Source organism: Pyrus communis, chromosome 10, assembly GCF_963583255.1.
Source record: "Pyrus communis chromosome 10, drPyrComm1.1, whole genome shotgun sequence".
In the NCBI taxonomy this organism is placed as follows: domain Eukaryota; kingdom Viridiplantae; phylum Streptophyta; class Magnoliopsida; order Rosales; family Rosaceae; genus Pyrus; species Pyrus communis.
The window spans coordinates 9,259,626-9,275,306 of record NC_084812.1 but is presented as its reverse complement, the minus strand read 5'-3'; positions in this window follow the sequence as shown (position 1 = coordinate 9,275,306).

Genomic DNA, 15,681 nt, shown 5'->3' with positions numbered 1-15,681 from the left:
TACAACGCAACTCTCTCCTCTAGGCATAACAAACTCTAAATCATACCCTAGAGGTGTGGGGCGAGGTTGCGTCACTTGAGCAAACGTATGAGAAATTACGGAATGTGTAGCTCCACAATCAATTAAGACTCTAGCGAAACAACCAAGAATGTTCAACGTACCCATAATCAAGTCTGGGTTGTTCTGAGCGTCCTGCAGAGAAATATTGTGAAGACGCCTCTGTCCCTGCTGACGTCCGCCGCGGCCTCTGCTCGCCTGAACGCCGCGTCCCTGAGCACCACGCCCCTGACTGGGCTGGCCCGACTATCTCGAAGACCCTACACTGCTAGTGGCAATCTCCCCCTGCTGATACTGTCATCCCTGATACCACTGAGAACCACCCGCTGGAGCTGGAGGATACGGCATATAGCCGCCCGAATACTGAGGATAGCCACCCTGGGAATAGGGATCTTGTGGATACTGATACTACCCTGGAGCATAAGGGACAGCATCACCCTGATAGTGGTAAGCACCACCTCGACCCGTCTGGCCGTAACTACTAGGACCCTGGATCTGCTGAAGTGGTGCAGGTGGCGGCATAAAGGTCTGCTGTGGTTTCTGCTGCTGCTGACCCTGGGGACAATTCGCCGCTCTATGTCCCACCTGTCCACATGTGAAGCAACCGTTGCTACCACGTCTACACTCACCGAAATGCCGGTTGTTACACCTGCGGCAAATAGGGGCTCTGCCTCGACCACCATCGCCCTGCCTCTGGCCTCTAGCGCCACCATAAAATCTACCCCCATGACCCTGTCCAGTGGCACTGAAGCCGCCACTCGAAGAACTCGAGCTAGCACCACCCCTCTTGAAGTTCTGAGTCTGACGGGGCCCGAGCGATGCCTGACCTTTTCCTTTGTCATCTTTCTTCTGGTTGCCGTCCTTCTCTTCATCAGTGTCACTCGACATATTCTCAGAGTCCTTGATCCTCAACAGTATCTCATAGAAGTCCCGGTAAGTCTCGCTGTGGACAGTAGACGCCATAGAACGCCACTTCTTCCTGGTGCCCAAACGGAAAAGACGAAGCATCTCCGCCGGATTACCAGCGACATCAGGATGGTAACGAGACAAGTCCGTAAACTTACGGTAGTACTCATTCGCTGACATCTTCCGCTGTTTCAGCTCGGTAAACTCCTGCTTCTTACGGTCAATGTACTCAGGGGGCACATACCTTCTCCTAAACAACTTCGTAAAAACATTCCAATCAGTCCTCTGATCCGGAGTCAACCTACGAAGCTCCTGCTCCCACCAAGCTGCCAACTCCGTATCCAGAAACCATGCGGTCGTCTCGACCCACCTCTCCATAGGCAAGTTCCCCTGATTATGTAGCACACGGAAAGTCTTCTCTATGTGTTCTAGCCAGCGCTCTGCGCCCTCATGCCCCTCACTGCCCTTAAACTTATCCAACTTCAAATTGTACATAGTCTCCAGAGGAGTCCTCTGGGGAGGGCGCATCACTGACTGAAGGGCTGTAGCAAAAGCTTCCCCCAACTGAGTAATATCGGGGAAAATAGGCTCAGAAGAGCGACGGGGTTCCCGACGAGGCGGCATAGTTCTGACAGAAGACACCAAAATCATTAGAATACTCACAAGGACACAGGACTGCCAAACCTAAGCTCTGATACCAAACTGACACACCCCGACCGAGATCGGAGCGTGCTGGCCGTCACACAAAGGTGACGTAGCCATGTGCACGTGCGGAAGCTAATAAAGTAGTAATATAAAAGTACGAATAATTAAAAACTAGCATACAAGGTACTAATATAAGTGCTAGTAAGTGAGATACAATTTTAGAGCAGGTCTATAGCAGCCCAAACGAAAAAGACAACAGTAGTACGCCCGAAGGCGACCCTACAATGGGGAGTGTCTGTCAGAAACGCCGGAAAGCCCTCAAGGGAAAACACCGCAACGGCTAAGCAACTAGAACCTGGAGGGGCGCAAAACAAAAACGTGAGTGGGCAAAAACAAAGCTTTCGAAAACCATTTATAAATTACTTACTAACCCCTCGCCGTAAAACATGTATACTCCCCAGAAAATATATGTACATAATACATATGCCAAATATGCTCAGGGTATATCAATCATGCTCGATAATATGCCATGCCGAATTCTCATAACGATATGCAAGTGCCCAGGTATAAACATAATCAATATCATGTAATCTGGCAGCCGGAGTCACCTACGTGACCTGTACGGCTACATCTAGAGCTCAAATCTCAATCTCAATAACTAAACCTGCCCACGAGTCGGAACCACCTAAAGTGGTCTGTACGACAGGCCTGGGTGTAATACATATATACGCTCTAGTGCTACGATCACGTGAAGGCTGTGCGAATAATCGCGGGTCACCTACGAGTCGGAACCACCTAATGTGGTCTGTACGACAGGCCTATGCACCTAACTTGGATCCAAGCTGAGCGTGTGGTGCGGGAGGTGAACATCACGTGAAGGACCGTGCCCTACTCTGGGCGGGAGCACTAACACCGGGGGTGCAGGTTATAAGCTCTCTAAGCATCTCTAACCACTACTGAAATATAAACGTGACTAACACTTACCTGGCACTTACCTGTGCGTCCACAGCACCCAATATGCATATATATGTATGCCACTACTAATACGTGCAATGATGCATAAACAATAATAATAACATGCATGGCATAAGGCAAATAACCCTTTTTAAATCAATTTCTGGGAATATAAATGTATATAGGTATATACGGAAAACAAAAGTCCACTCACTGGTATGTAGAAGGGTCGTAGCCCCCCTGCCTCGCTTGCGCACGCTCGTCCTCGGGGTACGTGTCACCTAAATGCGAAACAACTATAAAAACGTTAACTTTAAAGCACATAACCAACTTCTCGTAATAACTTCTCATACATTGCTCAAAATGGACAAATGAATATACCAACGTGCTCTACACAACCTCAGGATCACAACCATATTTTTAGAATAATTTTCCTCCGCCGCACGCGCCCCCACGCGCCGGCCAAGGCACGGACCTACGCGCCCCCACGCGCTGCCACGTGCCATGCACACTGACGGTGTCAACAGACGCCGTCAGGAATATTCCGTTAAACTGACGGAATATTCCGTTAAACCTAACTGATGCCGTTAACGGCGTCAGGAATATTCCGTCTCCTTCTCCAATCAGTCCCCGACGCCGGCGCCGGCACCGTCGCCGGAAAACCTGCAACTCACGATTTCTCGCTCCTTTTTCCACCTTTTTCCACGTTTCTTGCACCAAAATCAACCCTAGGGCTAGTAGAACATGTCCCAACAAGTTTTAAGGCCTAAAATTACGAGATTATACCTGTCCAAATCTTCAAAACTCGGCCAACTCCACATCCAACGATCCTGACGTCCAAATTCACCCAACGAGCTACTCCCAAGCTCCTGGGAACCTCACAAACACAACTATAAGCTTCAAATGTCCAAAAACTCACTAAATTAATCTTGCATGAACAGTAACTAAAACGGACATGGCGATATCGACGTGAAAACGTCGAAGTTCTTACCTGAAAATGGTATATTCGTGCTCCCCTCGACCTCACGATCACAACTGCACCCTTGGTTTCCTCGATCTGCTACGGTTTGAGGGGTTTTGGAGTTTGTCCGTACGTTTTCAAAGAGGAAGAAACGGAATGGGGCTCGGGGAACTCACAGAGAGAGAGAGACAGAGAGAGACAGTGAGACAGTGTGTGTGTGTGGCCCTAAGCTTGCCAACACCACACAAAACAACCAAAAACAATAATACGAAAACCAGCTAGGGGTAAAAGGGTCATTTCCTATGCACGTTTCCGATATCTCCGGGACGGGATGTCACAGATGTTAACCTCTTTTTCCTATTAAATTATTCATGAAAAATAAACAATTTACATCTAGCCAAAAATATAAAATCGATTCGTATAAGAAGCTTGATATTTAAAAGAATAAGACAATTTGATATTATACGTCCATAAACTCCTCAAGCGATGGTTTATTTTATTTTATTTTTTTTTCCCTTTAAAAAAGGGACCTAATTGGTTCGCAACGGCACTTTACCCTTTCTGGCACCTAGAAGTTCACAGTTTCAGTCTTCCCATGACCACTGTCTTGTGGTTTACCAGCGTCTGAAATCAAAACCAAGGGTGCCCTGTCAAATATGGGGGCATGGAATTCGTTTCCAACTTCATAAGATCAAAAATAAAAATTAGGGTTACGTAAGGAATTCTATCCAACCTTTTGGGATGATTTTAAATTAATCTCAACATTTTAAAACATTTTAAATAACTATCTAATGTTTTGAAATTAGACATATCTTAGGTCACCAAATTTGACTAATAACATTACGAGCGTTAAATCATAAAGGTCGACAAATTCTTAAGTTGGTCTACACTAATCATTGTCTATGAAGCTCTAACTCCAAATCAATCCCTTTTTAGCAGTTAAATCATAAATTTTAGCAAGTGAATTAGGATTACCTTATCAATTACCTATAACTTGCCGACTTTGGAATAAAATTATGCTGGTGCCTCACTGCCTCTAGTATTTTTAGTTGCATGCGTTGTTCAATCACTGTACATTGGGATTTACGACCGAGCCAATGAATTCAATCCCTATGTGTGCAGATCTACGTCAAGGCCAATGAATTCAATTGCCCGACTGCATTGATGCTACACATGGAATTGTTCATTAATGTTGCTCAATTAAGTTTCTTGAATGTTCATCTAGCGACATGAGTGTCTAGGGATGACAACGGTTTGATTTGGGGACGGAAATGCTATATTCATTCCCATAATCATGAAAATTAATCATATTCATAATCGCAAATTAACCATCGGGTATTATCCATAACCATATCCACTAGATAACGGATTCTCCATCGGTTAATGGTTATATCCATCTTTGTTAATACAAAAAATATATTCGTTCAATTGATGCATGATAATTTAGTAAATATTAATTTCATTATTAAATATTTGATGTATAAAATGATTTAATAAAAGGAAAACTAACGAAAAATCCAAAAAACTTCTCTTTTAATGAAAAGCTCTTTTTAAAGGTATAGTGAATAGTACCAGAGAAATGTATAAATGTGGTTTTTCGTTAAAAGTGAACAGTACCGGGAGTGTTTTGTTAAAACTCCCTTTAATAAACAGATCTTGTGGAGCATAAAAATTAAAGTTAAACATTAATAATGTTGGCTAATCTTTGATATCTCCCATAAGTGTCATTGAATTCTCATAGATTTTGATTCATATCAAAACTTATGAACTTTTCCACAAAATACAACTCACATAATACAATTTTTGTATTTACACTCAAAAGTAAGGGATTTGGCAAATAATGAATATACATATGTGTGTGTGTATTTTAATACTTTAATATTAAGAATAATTATATTATATATTATTCGGTTCGCATTCGGGGACGGATACGGATTGGGGACCTCTATAACCATATCCAAAATCATAATTGAATAATATTCATGGTTTTTTCCCATACCCAAAATATACCCGAATTTTCATACCCAAATCTAATCCATTCAGACGGTTATCTACGGTTATCGAATTTAACGGTTAGAATTGTCATCCCTATGAGTGTAGTGCAAGAGTAGTCGACAAAATGCTTGAAAAAACTTAAATCAATACAAAAAATTAAGAAAAAAAAAAAAAGCGAAGTGCATAGCATATGTCATACATTATACAATTGGAATGACAGATGGAGGAAAAAAAAACAAAAAAAAAAAAAAACTTCCCTCTACTTATATAATAGCGTATGTCATACTACTTCGTGTTCTAGACACATTGAAAAATCTCTTGTCTTCTTTCCATCTTCTCCAAAATAATGCGAAATTATTTTGACATTATCATCATCAAACTGTTGTCAGTTAAAAATAGAAAGCAATTGATAACCTGAGAAGAATAATAACAATTATAATTTGGTTATTATAATCATTAGAATAGATGGTTGATTATTGACGTTGCAGATCGCCGATCCAGATTAGTTGGGTGGGATCACAAGAAAGTGAGTGCTTGGGAATTATTTATTAAGTTAACCAAGTCAAGATGAAAGAAAAATAGGATTTTGTATGTCTGCACAGCTGGTATACAGTAGGTAGTGAAAATTCCATCAAAATTTCATCACTATGCACCCTTTTTAGTGTGCATGTACGAAGAGAAATAACTTATGGACATTATTATTTTTTTCTTATCTATATACTTATTTTTATTTTTTTACATACTTTTTGTTAATATTTATTCTTTAATCTTTTTCGATTCATTTCGATCTGAGTCGAAAATTAAGAGAGGTGTGTAAGAGATAAAAATGGGTGTAAGGGTAGCACCACCCTATTTTTTTATTCAACTTTTTAATTAGGTGGTGCTATCCATACACTCATTTTTACTTCTCATACACTCCTTGTCAACTACCATTGATCTTTTTTAATTTATTCAATTTGACAACCGAAAATTAAGATGGAGTGTGAAAGAAAAGATGTATGGATAGCATCACCCTTCTAATTTGAGTCTTTATTTTACATTGTCCAATAAAATAACTAGTAAAAAAAGGGTGTACAGAGGTAAAAGGTATGCAATCTTAGAAACAGAGTCTTAAATTACTTTTGCTTTAGATTCAAACAAAATAAACAAACTTTGATATTTTTTTGGTAAAACAAAATTTGATTGATCACTGAACATGGTGAAGCCATGAAGGAAATAAAGTTCTTGTTGAAGGTGTCAAGGCATTGAAATTGACATCAATTCTTAGAAGGAGAGCCTCTTAAATGTTTAATGAAAACACAATTGCAAGTAAGAGAAATGCTAAGGAAACTTTTTTAAAGTGAGACTCTACATGGATTCTCTGTCGTCTCATATTTTGGGCGTAATGTTTTATAATGTGGCACGGGAACTGTAAGTGTTGGACCAATTACTCTTAGTCAATGTAGGTGACCGCCTTGGCGCTGAGTGGTGGTGACCTGAGGCGTTTTCTTGCAAATCGGTTGGAAAAATTGGTTGGGCTCTAGACAGGCGGCTAGGCATTTGTTTTTAATTAAAAAAAAAAACCTATCTAAGTCTAAGTAGACATACTACTTGCAAGTGAAGCTAGTATGGCTCAAGGATGGATTATGGAGGGAGGTGATGAAGAACGTGAGCTTGGTTCGGGAATTAGAGAGACATCAAAGGTAGGTAGTTCCCTAGAGCCTAGGGGGAGTTCTAAAAATGTTGAAGTAAGAGAACTTCATGAAGAAGATTTTATATCAGATGAGGACGCAAAAGAAGAAGAAGGAGATGATGAAGAAGTTGAGTTTTGAGTCCGACATGGAGAGAGTCTTGGAGGCATATGGTGAAGAGGAGTTTGATGCCTAGCCTTGTAACTTTGCAAGTATCTTACATTACTATATTTCCTTATTTTCCTCCTATTTTGCATTTTATGTGGTTTTAAATTGTGAACTTGTTGTACATGCGTCATCCTACAATACTCCTCACTATGGTTATATGGCATATATGCTTGATGTGTTTTTAAATTTTGGACTTGTTGGATACTCTTTTTTCATTTATTATTCTTTTATTATCTTATCCATGGATTTCATACAAGTATAATTTTTTGTAAGTGTCAATATGCACTTATTTACAAGATATACAAGAAATTTACCTAAATCCACCTAGGCTACTTAGGCGACCGTCTAGACCTAGGTGGCTAGGCGCCAGCCCGCCACCCGACTAGAGCCTAGCGTTTTTTAGAACCTTGCTCTTAATTTAGTGGTGTATTTCTCTAGTTAGTTAGAAAATATGTATCTAAGAGTATCTTGTACATTCCCTTTAGTAGTTTAATTCTTATTAGAGATGTAATCCTATTGGGGTAAGGATTCTACCTATCCTACTACTATAAATAAAGGCATAAGAGGGCGATACAATACACACCTCAGAATTACATATATCTCTTCTCTCTCTGTTGTCGCTGGTCCCTTTCCCTCTCTGTCCTTTTTAGAGTTCAGTCAAATAGGCCTACAATACGTTATCAGCACGCTCTTGCTAGAGGCTAAGGAACTGAAGGATCGTAGAGGAGGCTTTCTTCTACAAAATTCAAAGGCTTTCAATTATTTTCTGCCAATTAGGTTCTTCTAAAATAAATTAAGATATTTGAAAAAACCTTGAAGCATGAAAACATTCCCCATGATGCATGAGCCTCTTATATTTATATTTTCCCTTCAATTATATATATTGTGTATATGTTCATATATTTTGTCAATATATATACTTGTTCATGCAATATGCAATTATGCTATGTGGAATTTGTGAGTCAAAGCATCAAAACTAATTTAGAAGCAATTAGGGTTTTTAACCCTAGAATTAGAAAAAATAAAAAAAAAAAAATAATAAAAACTGGGCACTGCTGCCGCACCACCGTGGCACCATTATCGAACCATCGCATTGGCTTGCAGCCCAGCCGCATGGAGACAACATTCCAACGATGTCGTTTTTTACACCTTGGATCGACCATAGCAGCCATTTAGGCTTGCTGTCACTAAACCACAACCAGGCTTCGACTTGGGTTGGATCATGCACATGGGGCCGAATCCCTAGCCCACATTCTAGCATGCTTGAAGCCTCATAGGCTTGTCTTTTGTCTTGGCCCAATCTACTAGCAAGCTTTTTGTGCTTGCTGAGCTTTGCCTTAGCCCCAACCTATGACCACCATAAGCCAGCCCAAACGACTGGGCTTATCCCTACAGCCTAAAAACTGAAGCCAGCTTTGATGGGCTTCACGCGCACCCATATCCCAGGTCACCCTGTGCTGGGCCTATGCACCTGTGCTAGTTTTGGCCCAAAACGCCAGCAACTTTGCTGTTGGGCCCGTCCCAGTCACTCAGCCCATGGCCTACAACCATGTTTTGGGTGCTCTGCAGCCACTCAAGACCCATACGCCCTTTTAGGGCTTTGCCATACTCACGACACCCAAGCCCAATACATTGAGCTAAGGTTTTTCAAATCCAATGCTAATTTTTGGCATTCTAAATATTTTTAACCTGAATGCTATAATATTATTATATTGCTTCTACAATCGACCCTGTATGGTCCAATCTATTGAATTATTTAAAATGACCAGCAGTTTATTAATCTGACAATTAATCCAAAATTATTGACCTGAATTTCACTTTTTGGCATTAACAATTCAATAAATTATTTTGTTTCCTTGAACCGTTGACTATCTTTCGTAGTCCTAACGCACTCACATTTGGGTTCCTGATGCAAACCGCAAATTCACTACACTTTATTGTATATTGTATTATGTATTCTTGTAGGTACCCCTATATATGAACTGAACGTTCATTACTAAATTGAACCTGTAGTTTCGAATTTAGTACCTTTGAAACCCGAAGTTTTCATTCATAACTTAACACATGAAACCTGTAACTTTCATGCTTAAATTAAACCAATACGTGTTTATAGAACCCGAATGTTCTACGATATATGTCTATGGCTTTCCATATGACTAACCACGTTTTGTTGTATCCTTTGTTTTAGGGACATATCGAACTTGAACAAGCTTGATTTCACTACTTTGGAAGTCTCTGGAAGAAACTACCTAAAGTGGGTTCAAGACGTGAAACTCTATCTTACTGCAAAGAGTCTTAGAGCTATTATTGAGGAACCAATCGACGATGAACCCGTCGACGTAGCTTATAAAGTTACTGTTATAATCTTCATCCGCAAACACATCTATAATGCACTGCAGACCGAGTACCTCATAAAAGAGGATCCACGTACCTTCTGGCTCGCTTTTTGGCCGATCGTTTCAATCACCAGAAAGACATTTACTTGCTTGAAGCAAGACACAACTGGTAGCATTTACGCTTCCAAGGCTTTAAGTCTGTGAATGAATACAACTCTAAAGTTTGTAGAATCCGATCATTACATAAGTTTTGTAACGAGGACTTAACCGAACAGGATTTCTGGAGAATACCTATTCGACCTTCAATGCCACCAATATTGTCCTGCAACAACAATATATGGCACAGAAGTTCATCAAATTTTTGGATTTGATTTCTGTTCTACTTTTCATTGAAAAGCAGAACTAGCTTTTGATGAAAATTCATCAAGCTCGACCTACTGGCTTGAATGCTCTGCCTGAAGCACATGCGACAAATTCTAGCAGCCATAACCGACAGAAACCTTATCGTGGCCGTGGTAATAGGCAGCAAGGCTCACCACGGGCCCAAGGTTCACAAAACAGAGGCCCACCGAAGGGAAGAAATTGACCCAGAAGTGGCAACCGCTTGCCCTTAAGGCCCTAAACTTCAAGAACAAGGGAAATGCTACCATTCAATTGGCTTCCACTGAATTTGACATGTGTTATCGCTGTGGATCAAAAGATCATTGGTCACGCGTATGCCGAGCTACCCCCGAGGCTATTGCCAAGTATCATTCCAGTCGTGAGACTAACTTTGTGCATGTGGAACATCTCGAAGATGTTACTACAACTCTGGAGGTTTCAGATTTTCAGGAGGCAACCACTCTTATGGAAGAATAAAGTTTTATTTTTTTGAGACATGTGAGGTTGTTTTTACACCCCTAGTGGCCGAACCCACTAGGAGTGGCCGAACCCCTCCTAAATTTTAGGTTTATGGTTTAATTTTTGGACAATTTTTCTAAGACTTCGGAATTATTTGTTTGGTTTTGGTTTGTTTTGAACTCTGGATGATTATTTTATGGATATTATTTCTTGAATTGATTAATTGAATGAATGGAATTATATTTATGCATGTGACCGATTCAATTAATTTATTTCTATGTATGACTAATGGGAAAGTTAGTTGTCTGGTTGATAGTGCAACCACGCACACCATATTGCGTGAGAAACACTATTTTACTAACTTCGTACCTAAGAATGTACCTCTGACAACCCTCTCAGGCTCATCCAACCTGATAAAAGGATACGGAAAAACCCGTATAATGTTGTCCAATGGTATTGAATTAACCATTAAATATGCACTATATTCTCCACATTCCGAAAGAACGTTGCTGAGTTTTAGAGATATTCGAGATAATCAATATCATGTTGAAACTATTGAATAGAATGGTTCTAAATTTCCTTGTATCACTTCTTACGAATATGGCCAGAAGCGTATTCACGAGAAGCTAGAACGTCTCCCGAGTTGGTTGTACATAACAACCATTTGAGCCCTCGAGACATACCACGTGGCCGGCCCTATGGCTAGGTTCCATAACACTATCCTGCTTTGGCATGATCGAATAGGACACCCCAGAAAAGATATGATGCGCCGTATCCTCAAAGTATTTCATAGGCATCACTTAAAATCTTATCCCGGCCATCCGCTTTGCAAAGCATACTCTTTAGGGAAGTTGAACAACCTTCAATTACAAAGATTATTCACGACCCCCCTTAAATTCTTCAAAAGATTCAAGGGGATATTTGTGGACCTATCCAACCAACATGCGGACCATTTGGATACTTTATAGTGTTGGTTGATGCATCGACATGATGGTCACATGTCTGCTTATTGTCCACAAATAATGTTGTATTTGCGAAACTCCTAGCACAAATCAATAAGCTTAGGGCTTAACACCCTAATTATCTGATCAGGTCGATTCGATTGGATAATGTTGAAGAGTTTACGTCACAGACTTTTGATGATTATTGCATGTCTGTTGGGATTGATGTTGAACATCATGTACCCCATGTTCACACTCAAAATGGCCTGGCAAAAGCTTTCATAAAACGTCTTTAAACGATAGCTCAGACTTTGGTTATAAGAACCAACCTGCCGGTATCTGCCTAGGGCCATGCAATATTGCACGCAGCTATGTTGGTCCGCCTGAGGCCCACCGCTACCCAACATCATTCACTGTTACAGTTGGTTACTGGATACTAGCCCGACGTCTCATTGGTCATTGAATACGAGCCTTATGTCTCGCATTTACGTGTGTTTGGGTGCGTAGTCTATGTGCCAATAGCGCCGCCACTACATTCCAAAATGGGTCTTTAGAGAAAAATGGGAATCTATGTTAGTTATAATTCGCCATCAATTATTCGCTACTTAAAGCCCTTGACAGAATATATATTTACCGCACATTTTGCGAATTGTCATTTTGATGAGACAGTTTTCCTATCGTTAGGGGGAGATAAGATCATTAATGTTTTTGTAGAACACCGCGTATACTTGTGGATTACTCTCACTATGTCTCATTTAGGTCCCTGTACACCTCAGTCTGAAACTGAAGTACGACGTATTCTAGATCTTCAAAGCATGTCGGATGCTTTTACTAATCTAGCAAAGGTGACAAGTTCACATATACCCGCTACAAATGCACCTGCAAAGATGGACGTACTTAACGTACGCCGTAACACCACCGTGGAAGGCCGAACCGTCCCCGAGGCTAGGGTGACCGCACCTCCCACACGACAAGGTACAGTGGCGGCTAACCAATCACCTTTTCCTACCCTGAAGCGTGGCAGACCCCTTTGTTCAAAGGATTCACAACCCAAGAAGAGGAAAACGGCACAAACTAGTAACCTTAGTCTGAATCCGACCATTGCTTACTCATATGTTCCAACGTATGAGTTTATTTTAGATTACGATGATGTCTTAGATGAGACATACCGGCCTCTCAAGAATCGCGATATTTCGGTCTATTATGCAGTATTGGATAAGGTTTGGAATTGGAATAAAATGATTATCGATGATTCATTCGTGTATACCGTTGCTTCTGAATTATGCTTAGCAATGACATTGAACCACGTTCTGTTGATGAATGTCGATGTAAAACGGATTGGTTAAACTGGAAACAAGCAATACAGGTTGAACTCGATTCGTTCGTGAAACATAAGGTGTTTGGGCCTGTAGCTTCTACTCCACCATATATGAAGCCGGTGGGCTACAAATGGGTTTTCATGAAGAAGCGTAATAAGAAGAATGAAATAGTACGATACAAAGCACGCCTCGTAACGCAAGGCTTCTCTCAACACTTTGGGATTAATTACGAGGAGACATATTCTTCCGTAATGAACGTCATAACGTTCCACTACCTTATCAGTTTGGTAATTCCTGAAAAACTGAATATGCAGCTTATTGACGTGGCAACTGCATTTCTCTATGGGGATCTAGATATGAAAATGTACATGAAAGTTCCAGAAGGACTTCCATTGACTGTTTCAAATAGTTCTAGACCACGGAACACTTTCTCGATTAGATTAAGGAGATCACTCTACGGATTAAAGCAATTCGAGCTGATGTGGTATAACCGTCTTAATGAATATTTGACAAGTCAGGGTTATGTGAACAATGAACTATGCCCATGCATGTTCATTAAGAAGTCACATTCTGGATTTGTAATTGTTGCAATTTATGTAGACGACATAAACCTCATTGTAACTCCCGCAGAGTTTGAGGAAATTACCTTTCATTTGAAATCGGAATTTGAGATGCAAGATCTTGGGAAAACTTGATATTGTCTCTGCTTGGAGATCGAGCATTGTTCGGATGAAATCCTAGTACATCAATCGAACTACACCCAAAAGGTGTTGCGACATTTTTATGAGGATAAAGCAAAGCCTTCAAGTACTTCTATGGTCGTTCAGACTCTAAATGCTAAACGAGATCCCTTCCGTCCAAAAGAGGATAAAGAAGAGATTTTGGAACCTAAAGTTTCATACCTAAGTGCAATTGGTGCTTTATTGTACTTGACTCAATGCACTAGACCCGACATCTCCTTCGTTGTTAATCTTTTGGCTAGATACAACAATACGCCTACATGCAGACACTGGAATTGTGTTAAAGATATTTTCTGCTACCTCAAGGGTACGGCGGATTTAGGCTTGTTCTACACCCATGAATCCTTGAAAGGAATCACCGCCCCCTCGGTCCTCGCATTGATTCTTGTGGTTATGGAGATGCTGGTTATCTATCTAACCCACACAGGGCACATTCCCAAATAGGTTATGCCTTTACAGTTGGAGACACCGCTATATCTTGAAGGTCTACCAAGCAAATGCTAGTTGCGACTGCATCGAATCGTGCTGAGATTCTCGCCTTACATAAAGCATTGTGAGTGCTATTGGTTGAAAGCTCGTCCAAGGAATCGGTATGCGTAAATTATATGAGTTGAATTACTTGTAATTCTCTTATTTGAAAGTTATGTCTAATTCAGGGGGAGTATCCTGAAGCATACTCACTTGATATTAATGTACATTTTTTCCTATGATTAGGAGCATTTTTTCTACTGGTTTTTGCTACCTAATGAGGTTTTGATGAGGCACCCATCCTGAGATGATCATACTCCATCGAGTTCACTACTTTCGTCATGTTTGACATTTGTTTTAGACATTATGCATACTTCTCACTTTTCTCCTTAGTCTATGGGTTTTCCCTATGCCTTAGGTTTTACCATAGTAAGGTTTTGTGAGTTTTACTACCAATGCATACTTACTTTCTTATATCTGAGACTCACATTCACCCGTTGTACCGACAACTTCATTAACTGTTCTACCTCATCTGCTGAAGATCTAATGTAACACTTTGTTTGAGTATTTGCACACTCAAGGGGGGAGTGTTGCAGTTCTATTAGATTAGAAATATGTTTGTGTAAATCCTAATGTATATAGGAGTATCTTGTATGTTCCCTTTAGTAGTTTAATTCGTATTAGAGATGTAATCCTACTAGGGTAAGGATTCTACCTATCCTACTACTATAAATAAGGGCATAAGGGGGTGATACAACACACACCTTAGAATTACATATCTCTTTTCTCTCTCTATTGCCGCCAGCCCCTCTCCTTCTCTGTCATTTATAGAGTTAGGCCTACAACAATATAATTTTTTCCGATACATCGACATTCTTTTTAAGGAGATATTCTAATGCAATATGTGGGATTTGGATTCACAACAAATCAATTATAACTAGGTATTGCAGTGAAAAAATAATATTAAACGTCATTAATCATGTGAGTCGAATATAAGACCTAATGTAGACATGCGACATGAAATATAGCGGTAGCAATGGTTGGGTACTATCGGATAAGCTTGGCTCTGAAGTCTAGAGCCGCCTCACTTCCAGTTGGAACCAAATGGGAGGACCAAACGTCACCCTTTTGACTCTTTGTCAGCCAAAAAAAAGCTATAATGGGGGTTTTGACATTTAGTGGAGTGTGGTGGAGAATTGATAAAGGACCCACTAGGGAGTAGAAAACCTGCAAGAAATACAAACCTTTAGAAATTTGGACTCTCAAGATTTGAATACTCGTATCATTTCTTCTTTAAAAATTTGGTTTATTCCTTGCAGGGCTCCTATTATTTTTCCATTATTATGGTCTCTTCCTTGATACTATTGAAAGGGAGTTTTAACAAAAAAAAACATGCGATATTGTTCATTTTAACAAAAAACCACATTTTAAAACTAAAGAATCAATCCTGATACTATTCACTTTACCCTTTATTTTGTCCTTATCGTTAAAACTCAAAGTTTTCAAGCCCTTTTCATTAGTTTTCCTTTGAATTAAACAATTTATCTAAAGAAAATTCTGGTCATGTTGCTTGTTGGGACGTTTTTAGGGATTATTTTGGTCAATTTTTTGGTGGTTTCTGTCAGGGTATTGACCATCGCAATCTAATTATTATTGGTGTTGAATTCTCTTATCCAAAGGA